Raw genomic sequence first — 18,985 nt, 5'->3', positions numbered from 1 at the left:
TGAAGGTGGGTGAGGGATGGTTAATATGGGTATAGGAGGCTTTGTAGGTAAGGTTGAGGCCAGTAAGGTAGAGTGAACATGGGTGAGGGAGGGTGAGGATTAAGGTGGAAGAGGGAGGGTGTGTTTAAGTGGGGTTAAAGGTTGGTGAATGTAGGTGAGGTAGGGGGATGAGTGAAGGTGTGGGTGAGTGAAGGTGTTGGTGAGGGGGCAATGGTGGGTGGGTGAAGGTGGATGAGTGTGAGGGTGAAGGTGGATGAGGTGGTGGGTGATAGTGAACATGGGTCAAGAGCGGGTGAGGGAGGGCATGGAATCAGTCTGTGAGCCTGCCCTTTCTATTTTGTTGTATATATTCTATTCCCTATCCAATTGACATGTTGCATTTATATGCAGTTAGTCATTCAAAAATTTGAAAACTCTTGCATTCGTTGCATGTTAGCGAGAGGCACCCTTAGAGGTAAAGAGCTAGCTTTTACCTCACTACTAAGTACTTGGACATTGAGGACTAGATCCGTTTTGTACAGAGCGGAGCTTCTCCTCTGCCGTATGCTAGGAGTGAAGAAGCACTACTGTCTATCGTCCGTAAAGGGGTATGCTTTCTTCCCCCAATTTACAGTCGAGCTAGCGCTGCAGATGGGACAGTAGCGAAGAGTTCACTGCCTGACTCTAAAAGGGCACACTCGTGTAAAGGGAGAGAAATCAACTCAAAGCTTTATATCCTGAGAGATAAAAGCAATGCATTGTGTAGGTGTACTCACTTACCTCAACTACTTACCTCCTTGTTAGTATGTCCTTTGTGAACATCATCTTGATAGACGAACTTACCTATTTTCATACTGCAAATAAATTTTACCCAAGATAAGTGAAAAAATATAATGCAATCCCCTTTAGAGCAATGCAGTTGAGGACCCTCTTTCACTGATGAACTAAATAAACAATGCTTAGACTGAGTGAGAGAGGGGTTTGTGAGAGAGAGGGGAGAGTGGTAGTCCTTGAAAGAGAGAGAGAAAGAAAGGACATTTGTGAGAGTAAAATACAGGTGATTTAGAAGGAGCAGGGATGCTAGTCAGGGAGAGTAATAGAGAGCAGGGAGAGAAAGAGAGGGTTTGAGAAAGAAAAAGAGAGAGAGAGAAGTGGAAGAAAGAAATGTGTGTGAGAGCAAGAGACGGGTTGAAGTGAAAGAGATAGAGTGGGAGTAAGAGAGAAAAAAATGGAGAGAAGGGAGAGGGAGAGAGAAGGGAGAGGGAGAGAGAAGAGAGGGAGAGAGAAGGGAGAGAGAGAAAGCAGGGAGAGACAAGTGTGAGAGGAGGGACAGAGAAGGGAGAGGGAGAGAGAAGGGAGAGGGAGAGAAAAGGAAAAGGGAGAGAAAATGAAAAGGGAGAGAGAAGGAAATGGAGATAAAAGGGAGAGAGAAGGAAGAGGGAGAGAGAATGGAGAGATAAGGGAGAGGGAGAGACAAGGAAAGGGAGAGAGAAGGGATAGTGAGAGAGAAGGGAGAGGGAGAGAGATGGAAGTGACAAGGGAGAGAGGAGGGAGAGAGAAGGGAGAGGGAGAGCGAAGGAAAGGAGAGGGGAAAGGAAAAGGGAGAGAATGGAGAGACAAGGAAAAGGGAGAGAGCATGGAAAGTGAGAGAGAAGGAAGAGGGAGAGAGAAGGAAGAGGGAGAGAGATGGGATAGGGAGAGAGAAGGGAGAGAGAAGGCAGAGGGATAGAGAAGGGAGTGAGAAAAGGGAGAGAGAATGGAGAGAGAAAGAAAAGGGAGAGAGAAGGGAGAGGGAGAGACAAGGAAAGGGAGAGAGAAGGGATAGGGAGAGAGAAGGAAGAGGGAGAGAGAGAAGGGATAGGGAGAGAAAGAAGGGATAGGGAGAGAGAGAAGGGATAGGGAGAGGAAGAAGGGATACGGAGAGAGAGAAGGTAGATGTAGAGAGAAGGGAGATGGAGAGAGAAGGGAGAGAGAAGGGTGAGGGAGAGAAAAGGAAAAGGGAAAGAAAAGGAAAAGGGAGAGAAAAGGAAAAGGGAGAGAAAAGGAAAAGGGAGAGAAAAGGAAAAGGGAGAGAAAAGGAAAAGAAAAGGGAGAGAAAAGGGAGAGAAAAGGTAGAGAAAAGGGAGAGAAAAGGGAGAGAAAAGGGAGAGAGAAGGCAAAATGAGAGAGAAGGTAAAGGGAGAGAGAAGGTAAAGGGAGAGAGAAGGAAAAGGGAGAGAGAAGGAAAGGGAGATAGAAGGAAAAGGGAGAGAGAAGGAAGAGGGAGAGAGAAGGAAGAGGGAGAGAGAATGGAGAGACAAGGGAGAGGGAGAGACAAGGAAAGGGAGAGAGAAGGGATAGGGAGAGAGAAGGGATAGGGAGAGAGAAGGGAGAGGGAGAGAGAAGGGAGAGGGAGAGAGTGATGAGGGAGTGACAAGGAAAAGGGAGAGAGAAGGGAGAGGGAGAGAGAAGGGAGAGGGAGAGAGGAGAGAGAGAAGGGAGAGAGAGAAGGGAGAGGGATAGACAGAGAGAAGGAAGAGGGTGCGAGAGAAGGGAAAGGGAGAGAGAGAGAAGGGAGAGGGGGAGAGAGAGGTAGAGGGAATGATCAGGGAGTTATAAGGGAGAGGGATAGAGAAGGGAGGGGGAGAGAGAGAGAGAAGGGAGTGGAGAGAGAGAGAAGGGAGAGGGAGAGCAAAGGAAAGGGGAGGGGAAAGGAAAAGGGAGAGAATGGAGAGACAAGGAAAAGGGAGAGAGATTGGAAAGGGAGAGAGAAGGAAGAGGGAGAGAGAAGGAAGAGGGAGAGAGAATGGATAGGGAGAGAGAAGGGAGAGAGAAGGCAGAGGGATAGAGAAGGGAGTGAGAAAATGGAGAGAGAAAGAAAAGGGAGAGAGAAGGAAAAGGGAGAGAGAAGGAAAAGGGAGAGAGAAGGAAAGGGAGATAGAAGGAAAAGGGAGAGAGAATGAGAAGGGAGAGAGAATGGAGAGACAAGGAAGAGGGAGAGACAAGGAAAGGGAGAGAGAAGGGATAGGGAGAGCGAAGGAAGAGGGAGAGAGAAAAGGGAGAGAGAGAGAGAAGGGAGAGAAAGAGAGTGATGAGGGAGTGACAAGGAAAAGGGAGAGAGAAGGGAGAGGGAGAGAGAAGGGAGAGGGAGAGAGGAGAGAGAAAAGGGAGAGAGAGAGAAGGGAGAGGGAGAGAGAGAGGTAGAGGGAATGACGAGGGAGTTATAAGGGAGAGGGAGAGAGAAGGGAGGGGGAGAGAGAGAGAAGGGAGTGGAGAGAGAGAGAAGGGAGTGGAGAGAGAGAGAAGGGAGAGGGAGAGCGAAGGAAAGGGGAGGCAAGGAAAAGGGAGAGAATGGAGAGATAAGGAAAAGGGAGAGAGCATGGAAAGGGAGAGAGCATGGAAAGGGAGAGAGAAGTAAGAGGGAGAGAGAAGGAAGAGGGAGAGAGAAGGGATAGGGAGAGAGAATGGAGAGACAAGGGAGAGGGAGAGACAAGGAAAGGGAGAGAGAAGGGATAGGGAGAGAGAAGGGAGAGGGAGAGAGAAGGGGGTGACAAGGGAGAGAGGAGGGAGAGAGAAGGGAGATGGAGAGAGAAGGAAGATGGAGAGAGAAGGAAGATGGAGAGAGAAGGAAGAGGGAGAGAGAAGGAAGAGGGAGAGAGAAGGAAGAGGGAGAGAGAAGGAAGAGGGAGAGAGAAGGAAGAGGGAGAGAGAAGGAAGAGGGAGAGAGAAGGAAGAGGGAGAGAGAATGGAGAGACAAGGGAGAGGTAGAAACAAGGGAGAGGGAGCGACAAGGGATAGGGAGAGAGAAGGAAGAGGGAGAGAGAGAAGGAAGAGGGAGAGAGAGAAGGAAGAGGGAGAGAGAGAAGGAAGAGGGAGAGAGAGAAGGAAGAGGGAGAGAGAGAAGGAAGAGGGAGAGAGAGAAGGGATACGGAGAGAGAGAAGGTAGATGTAGAGAGAAGGGAGATGGAGAAGAAGGAAGATGGAGAAGGGAGAGAGAGAGAGAGAGAGAGAGAGAGAGATGAGGGAGTGACAAGGAAAATGGAGAGAGAAGGGAGAGTGAGAGAGAAGGGAGAGGGAGAGAGGAGAGAGAAGGGAGAGAGAGAAGAGAGAGGGAGAGACAGAGAGAAGGAAGAGGGTGAGAGAGAAAGGAATGGTTGAGAGAGAGAAGGGAGAGGGAGAGGGAATGACGAGGGAGTTATAAGGGAGAGGGAGAGAGAAGGGAGGGGGAGAGAGAGAAGGGAGTGGAGAGAGAGAGAAGGGAGAGGGAGAGCGAAGGAAAGGGTAGGGGAAAGGAAAAGGGAGAGAATGGAGAGATAAGGAAAAGGGAGATAGCATGGAAAGGGAGAGAGACGGAAGAGGGAGAGAGAAGGAAGAGGGAGAGAGAAGGGATAGGGAGAGAGAAGGGAGAGAAAGGCAGAGGGATAGAGAAGGGAGTGAGAAAAGGGAGAGAGAAAGAAAAGGGAGAGAGAAGGGAAAAGGTGAGAGAAGGAAAGGGGAGAGAGAAGGAAAAGGGAGAGAGAAGGAAAGGGAGAGGGAAGGAAAAGGGAGAGAGAATGGAGAGACAAGGGAGAGGGAGAGACAAGGAAAGGGAGAGAGAAGGGATAGGGAGAGAGAAGGGAGAGGGAGAGAGGAGGGGGTGACAAGGGAGAGAGGAGGGAGAGAGAAGGGAGAGGGAGAGAGAAGGAAAAGGGAGCGGAAAGGAAAAGGGAGAGAGAATGGAAAGGGAGAGAGAAGGAAGATGGAGTGAGAAGGAAGATGGAGAGAGAAGGAAGATGGAGAGAGAAGGAAGAGGGAGAGGGAAGGAAGAGGGAGAGGGAAGGAAGAGGGAGAGAGAATGGAGAGACAAGGGAGAGGTAGAAACAAGGCAGAGGGAGCGACAAGGGATAGGGAGAGAGAAGGAAGAGGGAGAGAGAAAAGGGATAGGGAGAGAGAGAAGGGATACGGAGAGAGAGAAGGGATACGGAGAGAGAGAAGGGATACGGAGAGAGAGAAGGTAGATGTAGAGAGAAGGGAGATGGAGAAAGAAGGAAGATGGAGAAGGGAGAGAGAGAGAAGGGAGAGAGAGAGAGAGAGAGAGGGAGAGAGAGAGAGTGATGAGGGAGTGACAAGGAAAAGGGAGAGAGAAGGGAGAGAGAAGGGAGAGGGAGAGAGGAGAGAGAGAAGGGAGAGAGAGAGAAGGGAGAGGGAGAGACAGAGAGAAGGAAGAGGGTGAGAGAGAAGGGAAAGGGAGAGAGAGAGAAGGGAGAGAGAGAAGGGAGAGGGAGAGAGAGAGGTAGAGGGAATGACGAGGGAGTTATAAGGGAGAGGGAGAGAGAAGGGAGGGGGAGAGAGAGAGAGAAGGGAGTGGAGAGAGAGAGAAGGGAGAGGGAGAGCGAAGGAAAGGGGAGGCAAGGAAAAGGGAGAGAATGGAGAGATAAGGAAAAGGGAGAGAGCATGGAGAGGGAGAGAGAAGGGAGAGGGAGAGAGGAGAGAGAGAAGGGAGAGTGAGAGAAGGGAGAGGGAGAGACAGAGAGAAGGAAGAGGGTGAGTGAGAAGGGAAAGGGAGAGAGAGAGAGAAGGGAGAGGGAGAGAGAGAGGTAGAGGGAATGACGAGGGAGTTATAAGGGAGAGGGAGAGAGAAGGGAGGGGGAGAGAGAGAGAGAAGGGAGTGGAGAGAGAGAGAGAGAAGGGAGAGGGAGAGCGAAGGAAAGGGGAGGGGAAAGGAAAAGGGAGAGAATGGAAAGATAAGGAAAAGGGAGAGAGCATGGAAAGGGAGAGAGAAGTAAGAGGGAGAGAGAAGGAAGAGGGAGAGAGAAGGTATAGGGAGAGAGAAGGGAGAGGGAGATAGAAGGGGGTGACAAGGGAGAGAGGAGGGAGAGAGAAGGGAGAGGGAGAGAGAAGGAAAAGGGAGGGAAAAGGAAAATGGAAAGAGAGAATGGAAAGGGAGAGAGAAGGAAGATGGAGAGAGAAGGAAGATGGAGAGAGAAGGAAGATGGAGAGAGAAGGAAGATGGGGAGAGAAGGAAGAGGGAGAGGGAAGGAAGAGGGAGAGAGAATGGAGAGACAAGGGAGAGGTAGAAACAAGGGAGAGGGAGCGACAAGGGATAGGGAGAGAGAAGGAAGAGGGAGAGAGAGAAGGGATAGGGAGAGAGAGAAGGGATAGGGAGAGAGAGAAGGGATAGGGAGAGAGAGAAGGGATAGGGAGAGAGAGAAGGTAGATGTAGAGAGAAGGGAGATGGAGAAAGAAGGAAGATGGAGAAGGGAGAGAGAGAGAAGGGAGAGAGAGAGAGTGATGAGGGAGTGACAAGGAAAAGGGATTGAGAAGGGAGAGGGAGAGAGAAGGTAGAGGGAGAGAGGAGAGAGAGAAGGGAGAGAGAGAAGGGAGAGGGAGAGGGAAGGAAGAGGGAGAGAGAAGGAAGAGGGAGAGAGAAGGAAGAGGGAGAGAGAAGGAAGAGGGAGAGAGAATGGAGAGACAAGGGAGAGGTAGAAACAAGGGAGAGGGAGCGACAAGGGATAGGGAGAGAGAAGGAAGAGGGAGAGAGAAGGAAGAGGGAGAGAGAGAAGGAAGAGGGAGAGAGAGAAGGAAGAGGGAGAGAGAGAAGGGATACGGAGAGAGAGAAGGTAGATGTAGAGAGAAGGGAGATGGAGAAGAAGGAAGATGGAGAAGGGAGAGAGAGAGAGAGAGAGAGAGAGATGAGGGAGTGACAAGGAAAATGGAGAGAGAAGGGAGAGTGAGAGAGAAGGGAGAGGGAGAGAGGAGAGAGAAGGGAGAGAGAGAAGAGAGAGGGAGAGACAGAGAGAAGGAAGAGGGTGAGAGAGAAAGGAATGGTTGAGAGAGAGAAGGGAGAGGGAGAGGGAATGACGAGGGAGTTATAAGGGAGAGGGAGAGAGAAGGGAGGGGGAGAGAGAGAAGGGAGTGGAGAGAGAGAGAAGGGAGAGGGAGAGCGAAGGAAAGGGTAGGGGAAAGGAAAAGGGAGAGAATGGAGAGATAAGGAAAAGGGAGATAGCATGGAAAGGGAGAGAGACGGAAGAGGGAGAGAGAAGGAAGAGGGAGAGAGAAGGGATAGGGAGAGAGAAGGGAGAGAAAGGCAGAGGGATAGAGAAGGGAGTGAGAAAAGGGAGAGAGAAAGAAAAGGGAGAGAGAAGGGAAAAGGAGAGAGAAGGAAAAGGGAGAGAGAAGGAAAAGGGAGAGAGAAGGAAAGGGAGAGCGAAGGAAGAGGGAGAGAGAAAAGGGAGAGAGAGAGAGAAGGGAGAGAAAGAGAGTGATGAGGGAGTGACAAGGAAAAGGGAGAGAGAAGGGAGAGGGAGAGAGAAGGGAGAGGGAGAGAGGAGAGAGAAAAGGGAGAGAGAGAGAAGGGAGAGGGAGAGAGAGAGGTAGAGGGAATGACGAGGGAGTTATAAGGGAGAGGGAGAGAGAAGGGAGGGGGAGAGAGAGAGAAGGGAGTGGAGAGAGAGAGAAGGGAGTGGAGAGAGAGAGAAGGGAGAGGGAGAGCGAAGGAAAGGGGAGGCAAGGAAAAGGGAGAGAATGGAGAGATAAGGAAAAGGGAGAGAGCATGGAAAGGGAGAGAGCATGGAAAGGGAGAGAGAAGTAAGAGGGAGAGAGAAGGAAGAGGGAGAGAGAAGGGATAGGGAGAGAGAATGGAGAGACAAGGGAGAGGGAGAGACAAGGAAAGGGAGAGAGAAGGGATAGGGAGAGAGAAGGGAGAGGGAGAGAGAAGGGGGTGACAAGGAGAGAGGAGGGAGAGAGAAGGGAGATGGAGAGAGAAGGAAGATGGAGAGAGAAGGAAGATGGAGAGAGAAGGAAGAGGGAGAGAGAAGGAAGAGGGAGAGAGAAGGAAGAGGGAGAGAGAAGGAAGAGGGAGAGAGAAGGAAGAGGGAGAGAGAAGGAAGAGGGAGAGAGAAGGAAGAGGGAGAGAGAAGGAAGAGGGAGAGAGAATGGAGAGACAAGGGAGAGGTAGAAACAAGGGAGAGGGAGCGACAAGGGATAGGGAGAGAGAAGGAAGAGGGAGAGAGAGAAGGAAGAGGGAGAGAGAGAAGGAAGAGGGAGAGAGAGAAGGAAGAGGGAGAGAGAGAAGGAAGAGGGAGAGAGAGAAGGGATACGGAGAGAGAGAAGGTAGATGTAGAGAGAAGGGAGATGGAGAAGAAGGAAGATGGAGAAGGGAGAGAGAGAGAGAGAGAGAGAGAGAGAGAGAGAGATGAGGGAGTGACAAGGAAAATGGAGAGAGAAGGGAGAGTGAGAGAGAAGGGAGAGGGAGAGAGGAGAGAGAAGGGAGAGAGAGAAGAGAGAGGGAGAGACAGAGAGAAGGAAGAGGGTGAGAGAGAAAGGAATGGTTGAGAGAGAGAAGGGAGAGGGAGAGGGAATGACGAGGGAGTTATAAGGGAGAGGGAGAGAGAAGGGAGGGGGGAGAGAGAGAAGGGAGTGGAGAGAGAGAGAAGGGAGAGGGAGAGCGAAGGAAAGGGTAGGGGAAAGGAAAAGGGAGAGAATGGAGAGATAAGGAAAAGGGAGATAGCATGGAAAGGGAGAGAGACGGAAGAGGGAGAGAGAAGGAAGAGGGAGAGAGAAGGGATAGGGAGAGAAGGGAGAGAAAGGCAGAGGGATAGAGAAGGGAGTGAGAAAAGGGAGAGAGAAAGAAAAGGGAGAGAGAAGGGAAAAGGTGAGAGAAGGAAAGGGGAGAGAGAAGGAAAAGGGAGAGAGAAGGAAAGGGAGAGGGAAGGAAAAGGGAGAGAGAATGGAGAGACAAGGGAGAGGGAGAGACAAGGAAAGGGAGAGAGAAGGGATAGGGAGAGAGAAGGGAGAGGGAGAGAGGAGGGGGTGACAAGGGAGAGAGGAGGGAGAGAGAAGGGAGAGGGAGAGAGAAGGAAAAGGGAGCGGAAAGGAAAAGGGAGAGAGAATGGAAAGGGAGAGAGAAGGAAGATGGAGTGAGAAGGAAGATGGAGAGAGAAGGAAGATGGAGAGAGAAGGAAGAGGGAGAGGGAAGGAAGAGGGAGAGGGAAGGAAGAGGGAGAGAGAATGGAGAGACAAGGGAGAGGTAGAAACAAGGCAGAGGGAGCGACAAGGGATAGGGAGAGAGAAGGAAGAGGGAGAGAGAAAAGGGATAGGGAGAGAGAGAAGGGATACGGAGAGAGAGAAGGGATACGGAGAGAGAGAAGGGATACGGAGAGAGAGAAGGTAGATGTAGAGAGAAGGGAGATGGAGAAAGAAGGAAGATGGAGAAGGGAGAGAGAGAGAAGGGAGAGAGAGAGAGAGAGAGAGGGAGAGAGAGAGAGTGATGAGGGAGTGACAAGGAAAAGGGAGAGAGAAGGGAGAGAGAAGGGAGAGGGAGAGAGGAGAGAGAGAAGGGAGAGAGAGAGAAGGGAGAGGGAGAGACAGAGAGAAGGAAGAGGGTGAGAGAGAAGGGAAAGGGAGAGAGAGAAGAAGAAGGGAGAGAGAGAAGGGAGAGGGAGAGAGAGAGGTAGAGGGAATGACGAGGGAGTTATAAGGGAGAGGGAGAGAGAAGGGAGGGGGAGAGAGAGAGAGAAGGGAGTGGAGAGAGAGAGAAGGGAGAGGGAGAGCGAAGGAAAGGGGAGGGGAAAGGAAAAGGGAGAGAATGGAGAGATAAGGAAAAGGGAGAGAGCATGGAGAGGGAGAGAGAAGGGAGAGGGAGAGAGGAGAGAGAGAAGGGAGAGTGAGAGAAGGGAGAGGGAGAGACAGAGAGAAGGAAGAGGGTGAGTGAGAAGGGAAAGGGAGAGAGAGAGAGAAGGGAGAGGGAGAGAGAGAGGTAGAGGGAATGACGAGGGAGTTATAAGGGAGAGGGAGAGAGAAGGGAGGGGGAGAGAGAGAGAGAAGGGAGTGGAGAGAGAGAGAGAGAAGGGAGAGGGAGAGCGAAGGAAAGGGGAGGGGAAAGGAAAAGGGAGAGAATGGAAAGATAAGGAAAAGGGAGAGAGCATGGAAAGGGAGAGAGAAGTAAGAGGGAGAGAGAAGGAAGAGGGAGAGAGAAGGTATAGGGAGAGAGAAGGGAGAGGGAGATAGAAGGGGGTGACAAGGGAGAGAGGAGGGAGAGAGAAGGGAGAGGGAGAGAGAAGGAAAAGGGAGGGAAAAGGAAAATGGAAAGAGAGAATGGAAAGGGAGAGAGAAGGAAGATGGAGAGAGAAGGAAGATGGAGAGAGAAGGAAGATGGAGAGAGAAGGAAGATGGGGAGAGAAGGAAGAGGGAGAGGGAAGGAAGAGGGAGAGAGAATGGAGAGACAAGGGAGAGGTAGAAACAAGGGAGAGGGAGCGACAAGGGATAGGGAGAGAGAAGGAAGAGGGAGAGAGAGAAGGGATAGGGAGAGAGAGAAGGGATAGGGAGAGAGAGAAGGGATAGGGAGAGAGAGAAGGGATAGGGAGAGAGAGAAGGTAGATGTAGAGAGAAGGGAGATGGAGAAAGAAGGAAGATGGAGAAGGGAGAGAGAGAGAAGGGAGAGAGAGAGAGTGATGAGGGAGTGACAAGGAAAAGGGATTGAGAAGGGAGAGGGAGAGAGAAGGTAGAGGGAGAGAGGAGAGAGAGAAGGGAGAGAGAGAAGGGAGAGGGAGAGGGAAGGAAGAGGGAGAGAGAAGGAAGAGGGAGAGAGAAGGAAGAGGGAGAGAGAAGGAAGAGGGAGAGAGAAGGAAGAGGGAGAGAGAATGGAGAGACAAGGGAGAGGTAGAAACAAGGGAGAGGGAGCGACAAGGGATAGGGAGAGAGAAGGAAGAGGGAGAGAGAAGGAAGAGGGAGAGAGAGAAGGAAGAGGGAGAGAGAGAAGGAAGAGGGAGAGAGAGAAGGGATACGGAGAGAGAGAAGGTAGATGTAGAGAGAAGGGAGATGGAGAAGAAGGAAGATGGAGAAGGGAGAGAGAGAGAGAGAGAGAGAGAGAGAGATGAGGGAGTGACAAGGAAAATGGAGAGAGAAGGGAGAGTGAGAGAGAAGGGAGAGGGAGAGAGGAGAGAGAAGGGAGAGAGAGAAGAGAGAGGGAGAGACAGAGAGAAGGAAGAGGGTGAGAGAGAAAGGAATGGTTGAGAGAGAGAAGGGAGAGGGAGAGGGAATGACGAGGGAGTTATAAGGGAGAGGGAGAGAGAAGGGAGGGGGAGAGAGAGAAGGGAGTGGAGAGAGAGAGAAGGGAGAGGGAGAGCGAAGGAAAGGGTAGGGGAAAGGAAAAGGGAGAGAATGGAGAGATAAGGAAAAGGGAGATAGCATGGAAAGGGAGAGAGACGGAAGAGGGAGAGAGAAGGAAGAGGGAGAGAGAAGGGATAGGGAGAGAGAAGGGAGAGAAAGGCAGAGGGATAGAGAAGGGAGTGAGAAAAGGGAGAGAGAAAGAAAAGGGAGAGAGAAGGGAAAAGGAGAGAGAAGGAAAAGGGAGAGAGAAGGAAAAGGGAGAGAGAAGGAAAGGGAGAGGGAAGGAAAAGGGAGAGAGAATGGAGAGACAAGGGAGAGGGAGAGACAAGGAAAGGGAGAGAGAAGGGATAGGGAGAGAGAAGGGAGAGGGAGAGAGGAGGGGGTGACAAGGGAGAGAGGAGGGAGAGAGAAGGGAGAGGGAGAGAGAAGGAAAAGGGAGCGGAAAGGAAAAGGGAGAGAGAATGGAAAGGGAGAGAGAAGGAAGATGGAGAGAGAAGGAAGATGGAGAGAGAAGGAAGATGGAGAGAGAAGGAAGAGGGAGAGAGAATGGAGAGACAAGGGAGAGGTAGAAACAAGGCAGAGGGAGCGACAAGGGATAGGGAGAGAGAAGGAAGAGGGAGAGAGAAAGGGATAGGGAGAGAGAGAAGGGATACGGAGAGAGAGAAGGGATACGGAGAGAGAGAAGGGATACGGAGAGAGAGAAGGTAGATGTAGAGAGAAGGGAGATGGAGAAAGAAGGAAGATGGAGAAGGGAGAGAGAGAAGGGAGAGGGAGAGAGAGAGGTAGAGGGAATGATGAGGGAGTTATAAGGGAGAGGGAGAGAGAAGGGAGGGGGAGAGAGAGAGAGAAGGGAGTGGAGAGAGAGAAGGGAGAGGGAGAGCGAAGGAAAGGGGAGGGGAAAGGAAAAGGGAGAGAATGGAGAGATAAGGAAAAGGGAGAGAGCATGGAGAGGGAGAGAGAAGGGAGAGGGAGAGAGGAGAGAGAGAAGGGAGAGTGAGAGAAGGGAGAGGGAGAGACAGAGAGAAGGAAGAGGGTGAGAGAGAAGGGAAAGGGAGAGAGAGAGAGAAGGGAGAGGGAGAGAGAGAGGTAGAGGGAATGACGAGGGAGTTATAAGGGAGAGGGAGAGAGAAGGGAGGGGGAGAGAGAGAGAAGGGAGTGGAGAGAGAGAGAGAAGGGAGAGGGAGAGCGAAGGAAAGGGGAGGGGAAAGGAAAAGGGAGAGAATGGAGAGATAAGGAAAAGGGAGAGAGCATGGAAAGGGAGAGAGAAGTAAGAGGGAGAGAGAAGGAAGAGGGAGAGAGAAGGTATAGGGAGAGAGAAGGGAGAGGGAGATAGAAGGGGGTGACAAGGGAGAGAGGAGGGAGAGAGAAGGGAGAGGGAGAGAGAAGGAAAAGGGAGGGAAAAGGAAAAGGGAGAGAGAATGGAAAGGGAGAGAGAAGGAAGATGGAGAGAGAAGGAAGATGGAGAGAGAAGGAAGATGGAGAGAGAAGGAAGATGGGGAGAGAAGGAAGAGGGAGAGGGAAGGAAGAGGGAGAGAGAATGGAGAGACAAGGGAGAGGTAGAAACAAGGGAGAGGGAGCGACAAGGGATAGGGAGAGAGAAGGAAGAGGGAGAGAGAGAAGGGATAGGGAGAGAGAGAAGGGATAGGGAGAGAGAGAAGGGATACGGAGAGAGAGAAGGGAGATGGAGAAAGAAGGAAGATGGAGAAGGGAGAGAGAGAGAAGGGAGAGAGAGAGAGTGATGAGGGAGTGACAAGGAAAAGGGATTGAGAAGGGAGAGGGAGAGAGAAGGTAGAGGGAGAGAGGAGAGAGAGAAGGGAGAGAGAGAAGGGAGAGGGAGAGGGAGAGAGAAGGAAGAGGGTGAGAGAGAAGGGAAAGGGAGAGAGAGAAGGGAGAGGGAATGACGAGGGAGTTATAAGGGAGAGGGAGAGAGAAGGGAGGGGGAGAGAGAGAATGGAGAGGGAGAGAGAGAGAGAGAGAGAGAAGGGAGAGGGAGAGAGAGAAGGAAGAGGGAGAGAGAGAAGGAAGAGGGAGAGAGAGAAGGAAGAGGGAGAGAGAGAAGGAAGAGGGAGAGAGAGAAGGGATACGGAGAGAGAGAAGGTAGATGTAGAGAGAAGGGAGATGGAGAAGAAGGAAGATGGAGAAGGGAGAGAGAGAGAGAGAGAGAGAGAGAGAGAGAGATGAGGGAGTGACAAGGAAAATGGAGAGAGAAGGGAGAGTGAGAGAGAAGGGAGAGGGAGAGAGGAGAGAGAAGGGAGAGAGAGAAGAGAGAGGGAGAGACAGAGAGAAGGAAGAGGGTGAGAGAGAAAGGAATGGTTGAGAGAGAGAAGGGAGAGGGAGAGGGAATGACGAGGGAGTTATAAGGGAGAGGGAGAGAGAAGGCAGGGGGAGAGAGAGAAGGGAGTGGAGAGAAAGAGAAGGGAGAGGGAGAGCGAAGGAAAGGGTAGGGGAAAGGAAAAGGGAGAGAATGGAGAGATAAGGAAAAGGGAGATAGCATGGAAAGGGAGAGAGACGGAAGAGGGAGAGAGAAGGAAGAGGGAGAGAGAAGGGATAGGGAGAGAGAAGGGAGAGAAAGGCAGAGGGATAGAGAAGGGAGTGAGAAAAGGGAGAGAGAAAGAAAAGGGAGAGAGAAGGGAAAAGGAGAGAGAAGGAAAAGGGAGAGAGAAGGAAAAGGGAGAGAGAAGGAAAGGGAGAGGGAAGGAAACGGGAGAGAGAATGGAGAGACAAGGGAGAGGGAGAGACAAGGAAAGGGAGAGAGAAGGGATAGGGAGAGAGAAGGGAGAGGGAGAGAGGAGGGGGTGACAAGGGAGAGAGGAGGGAGAGAGAAGGGAGAGGGAGAGAGAAGGAAAAGGGAGCGGAAAGGAAAAGGGAGAGAGAATGGAAAGGGAGAGAGAAGGAAGATGGAGAGAGAAGGAAGATGGAGAGAGAAGGAAGATGGAGAGAGAAGGAAGAGGGAGAGGGAAGGAAGAGGGAGAGGGAAGGAAGAGGGAGAGAGAATGGAGAGACAAGGGAGAGGTAGAAACAAGGCAGAGGGAGCGACAAGGGATAGGGAGAGAGAAGGAAGAGGGAGAGAGAAAAGGGATACGGAGAGAGAGAAGGGATACGGAGAGAGAGAAGGGATACGGAGAGAGAGAAGGGATACGGAGAGAGAGAAGGGATACGGAGAGAGAGAAGGTAGATGTAGAGAGAAGGGAGATGGAGAAAGAAGGAAGATGGAGAAGGGAGAGAGAGAGAAGGGAGAGAGAGAGAGAGAGGGAGAGAGAGAGAGTGATGAGGGAGTGACAAGGAAAAGGGAGAGAGAAGGGAGAGAGAAGGGAGAGGGAGAGAGGAGAGAGAGAAGGGAGAGAGAGAGAAGGGAGAGGGAGAGACAGAGAGAAGGAAGAGGGTGAGAGAGAAGGGAAAGGGAGAGAGAGAGAAGGGAGAGAGAGAAGGGAGAGGGAGAGAGAGAGGTAGAGGGAATGACGAGGGAGTTATAAGGGAGAGGGAGAGAGAAGGGAGGGGGAGAGAGAGAGAGAAGGGAGTGGAGAGAGAGAGAAGGGAGAGGGAGAGCGAAGGAAAGGGGAGGGGAAAGGAAAAGGGAGAGAATGGAGAGATAAGGAAAAGGGAGAGAGCATGGAGAGGGAGAGAGAAGGGAGAGGGAGAGAGGAGAGAGAGAAGGGAGAGTGAGAGAAGGGAGAGGGAGAGACAGAGAGAAGGAAGAGGGTGAGAGAGAAGGGAAAGGGAGAGAGAGAGAGAAGGGAGAGGGAGAGAGAGAGGTAGAGGGAATGACGAGGGAGTTATAAGGGAGAGGGAGAGAGAAGGGAGGGGGAGAGAGAGAGAGAAGGGAGTGGAGAGAGAGAGAGAAGGGAGAGGGAGAGCGAAGGAAAGGGGAGGGGAAAGGAAAAGGGAGAGAATGGAAAGATAAGGAAAAGGGAGAGAGCATGGAAAGGGAGAGAGAAGTAAGAGGGAGAGAGAAGGAAGAGGGAGAGAGAAGGTATAGGGAGAGAGAAGGGAGAGGGAGATAGAAGGGGGTGACAAGGGAGAGAGGAGGGAGAGAGAAGGGAGAGGGAGAGAGAAGGAAAAGGGAGGGAAAAGGAAAAGGGAGAGAGAATGGAAAGGGAGAGAGAAGGAAGATGGAGAGAGAAGGAAGATGGAGAGAGAAGGAAGATGGAGAGAGAAGGAAGATGGGGAGAGAAGGAAGAGGGAGAGGGAAGGAAGAGGGAGAGAGAATGGAGAGACAAGGGAGTGGTAGAAACAAGGGAGAGGGAGCGACAAGGGATAGGGAGAGAGAAGGAAAAGGGAGAGAGAGAAGGGATAGGGAGAGAGAGAAGGGATAGGGAGAGAGAGAAGGGATAGGGAGAGAGAGAAGGTAGATGTAGAGAGAAGGGAGATGGAGAAAGAAGGAAGATGGAGAAGGGAGAGAGAGAGAAGGGAGAGAGAGAGAGTGATGAGGGAGTGACAAGGAAAAGGGATTGAAAAGGGAGAGGGAGAGAGAAGGTAGAGGGAGAGAGGAGAGAGAGAAGGGAGAGAGAGAAGGGAGAGGGAGAGGGAAGGAAGAGGGAGAGAGAAGGAAGAGGGAGAGAGAAGGAAGAGGGAGAGAGAAGGAAGAGGGAGAGAGAATGGAGAGACAAGGGAGAGGTAGAAACAAGGGAGAGGGAGCGACAAGGGATAGGGAGAGAGAAGGAAGAGGGAGAGAGAAGGAAGAGGGAGAGAGAGAAGGAAGAGGGAGAGAGAGAAGGAAGAGGGAGAGAGAGAAGGGATACGGAGAGAGAGAAGGTAGATGTAGAGAGAAGGGAGATGGAGAAGAAGGAAGATGGAGAAGGGAGAGAGAGAGAGAGAGAGAGAGAGAGAGAGAGAGAGAGAGAGAGAGAGAGATGAGGGAGTGACAAGGGAAATGGAGAGAGAAGGGAGAGTGAGAGAGAAGGGAGAGGGAGAGAGGAGAGAGAAGGGAGAGAGAGAAGAGAGAGGGAGAGACAGAGAGAAGGAAGAGGGTGAGAGAGAAAGGAATGGTTGAGAGAGAGAAGGGAGAGGGAGAGGGAATGACGAGGGAGTTATAAGGGAGAGGGAGAGAGAAGGGAGGGGGAGAGAGAGAAGGGAGTGGAGAGAGAGAGAAGGGAGAGGGAGAGCGAAGGAAAGGGTAGGGGAAAGGAAAAGGGAGAGAATGGAGAGATAAGGAAAAGGGAGATAGCATGGAAAGGGAGAGAGACGGAAGAGGGAGAGAGAAGGAAGAGGGAGAGAGAAGGGATAGGGAGAGAGAAGGGAGAGAAAGGCAGAGGGATAGAGAAGGGAGTGAGAAAAGGGAGAGAGAAAGAAAAGGGAGAGAGAAGGGAAAAGGAGAGAGAAGGAAAAGGGAGAGAGAAGGAAAAGGGAGAGAGAAGGAAAGGGAGAGGGAAGGAAAAGGGAGAGAGAATGGAGAGACAAGGGAGAGGGAGAGACAAGGAAAGGGAGAGAGAAGGGATAGGGAGAGAGAAGGGAGAGGGAGAGAGGAGGGGGTGACAAGGGAGAGAGGAGGGAGAGAGAAGGGAGAGGGAGAGAGAAGGAAAAGGGAGCGGAAAGGAAAAGGGAGAGAGAATGGAAAGGGAGAGAGAAGAAAGATGGAGAGAGAAGGAAGATGGAGAGAGAAGGAAGATGGAGAGAGAAGGAAGAGGGAGAGAGAATGGAGAGACAAGGGAGAGGTAGAAACAAGGCAGAGGGAGCGACAAGGGATAGGGAGAGAGAAGGAAGAGGGAGAGAGAAAAGGGATAGGGAGAGAGAGAAGGGATACGGAGAGAGAGAAGGGATACGGAGAGAGAGAAGGGATACGGAGAGAGAGAAGGTAGATGTAGAGAGAAGGGAGATGGAGAAAGAAGGAAGATGGAGAAGGGAGAGAGAGAAGGGAGAGGGAGAGAGAGAGGTAGAGGGAATGACGAGGGAGTTATAAGGGAGAGGGAGAGAGAAGGGAGGGGGAGAGAGAGAGAGAAGGGAGTGGAGAGAGAGAGAAGGGAGAGGGAGAGCGAAGGAAAGGGGAGGGGAAACTAAAAGGGAGAGAATGGAGAGATAAGGAAAAGGGAGAGAGCATGGAGAGGGAGAGAGAAGGGAGAGGGAGAGAGGAGAGAGAGAAGGGAGAGGGAGAGAGAGAGGTAGAGGGAATGACGAGGGAGTTATAAGGGAGAGGGAGAGAGAAGGGAGGGGGAGAGAGAGAGAGAAGGGAGTGGAGAGAGAGAGAGAAGGGAGAGGGAGAGCGAAGGAAAGGGGAGGGGAAAGGAAAAGGGAGAGAATGGAGAGATAAGGAAAAGGGAGAGAGCATGGAAAGGGAGAGAGAAGTAAGAGGGAGAGAGAAGGAAGAGGGAGAGAGAAGGTATAGGGAGAGAGAAGGGAGAGGGAGATAGAAGGGGGTGACAAGGGAGAGAGGAGGGAGAGAGAAGGGAGAGGGAGAGAGAAGGAAAAGGGAGGGGAAAGGAAAAGGGAGAGAGAATGGAAAGGGAGAGAGAAGGAAGATGGAGAGAGAAGGAAGATGGAGAGAGAAGGAAGATGGAGAGAGAAGGAAGATGGGGAGAGAAGGAAGAGGGAGAGAGAAGGAAGAGGGAGAGAGAATGGAGAGACAAGGGAGAGGTAGAAACAAGGGAGAGGGAGCGACAAGGGATAGGGAGAAGAAGGAAGAGGGAGAGAGAGAAGGGATAGGGAGAGAGAGAAGGGATAGGGAGAGAGAGAAGGGATACGGAGAGAGAGAAGGTAGATGTAGAGAGAAGGGAGATGGAGAAAGAAGGAAGATGGAGAAGGGAGAGAGAGAGAAGGGAGAGAGAGAGAGTGATGAGGGAGTGACAAGGAAAAGGGATTGAGAAGGGAGAGGGAGAGAGAAGGTAGAGGGAGAGAGGAGAGAGAGAAGGGAGAGAGAGAAGGGAGAGGGAGAGGGAGAGAGAAGGAAGAGGGTGAGAGAGAAGGGAAAGGGAGAGAGAGAAGGGAGAGGGAATGACGAGGGAGTTATAAGGGAGAGGGAGAGAGAAGGGAGGGGGAGAGAGAGAATGGAGAGGGAGAGAGAGAGAGAGAAGGGAGAGGGAGAGAGAGAGAAGGGAGAGGGAGAGGTTGAGAAGGGAGAGAGAGAGAAGGGAAAGGGAGAGAGAAGGAAAAGGGAGGGAAAAGGAAAAGGGAGAGAGAATGGAAAGGGAGAGAGAAGGAAGATGGAGAGAGAAGGAAGATGGAGAGAGAAGGAAGATGGAGAGAGAAGGAAGATGGGGAGAGAAGGAAGAGGGAGAGGGAAGGAAGAGGGAGAGAGAATGGAGAGACAAGGGAGAGGTAGAAACAAGGGAGAGGGAGCGACAAGGGATAGGGAGAGAGAAGGAAGAGGGAGAGAGAGAAGGGATAGGGAGAGAGAGAAGGGATAGGGAGAGAGAGAAGGGATACGGAGAGAGAGAAGGTAGATGTAGAGAGAAGGGAGATGGAGAAAGAAGGAAGATGGAGAAGGGAGAGAGAGAGAAGGGAGAGAGAGAGAGTGATGAGGGAGTGACAAGGAAAAGGGATTGAGAAGGGAGAGGGAGAGAGAAGGTAGAGGGAGAGAGGAGAGAGAGAAGGGAGAGAGAGAAGGGAGAGGGAGAGGGAGAGAGAAGGAAGAGGGTGAGTGAGAAGGGAAAGGGAGAGAGAGAAGGGAGAGGGAATGACGAGGGAGTTAAAAGGGAGAGGGAGAGAGAAGGGAGGGGGAGAGAGAGAATGGAGAGGAGAGAGAGAGAGAGAGAAGGGAGAGGGAGAGAGAGAGAAGGGAGAGGGAGAGGTTGAGAAGGGAGAGAGAGAGAAGGGAAAGGGAGAGAGAGAGAAGGGAGGTCAGGTGTTCAGGATATCCAAGCTTCAACACAGATGCTTTAATCAGTCCCTGCTTCAGCACAGGTGGCTCAATCAGGGTCTCTGTCTTCAAACAAGCCTCTGTTTGAGCCACTTGTGCTGAAGCTGTAAAATTGTGCTGAAGCTGTAAAATCCTCAAATTCAGACCAGT

Source organism: Ascaphus truei, unplaced genomic scaffold (genome assembly GCF_040206685.1).
Source record: "Ascaphus truei isolate aAscTru1 unplaced genomic scaffold, aAscTru1.hap1 HAP1_SCAFFOLD_506, whole genome shotgun sequence".
In the NCBI taxonomy this organism is placed as follows: Eukaryota; Metazoa; Chordata; class Amphibia; order Anura; family Ascaphidae; genus Ascaphus; species Ascaphus truei.
This window is presented reverse-complemented; position numbering follows the sequence as displayed.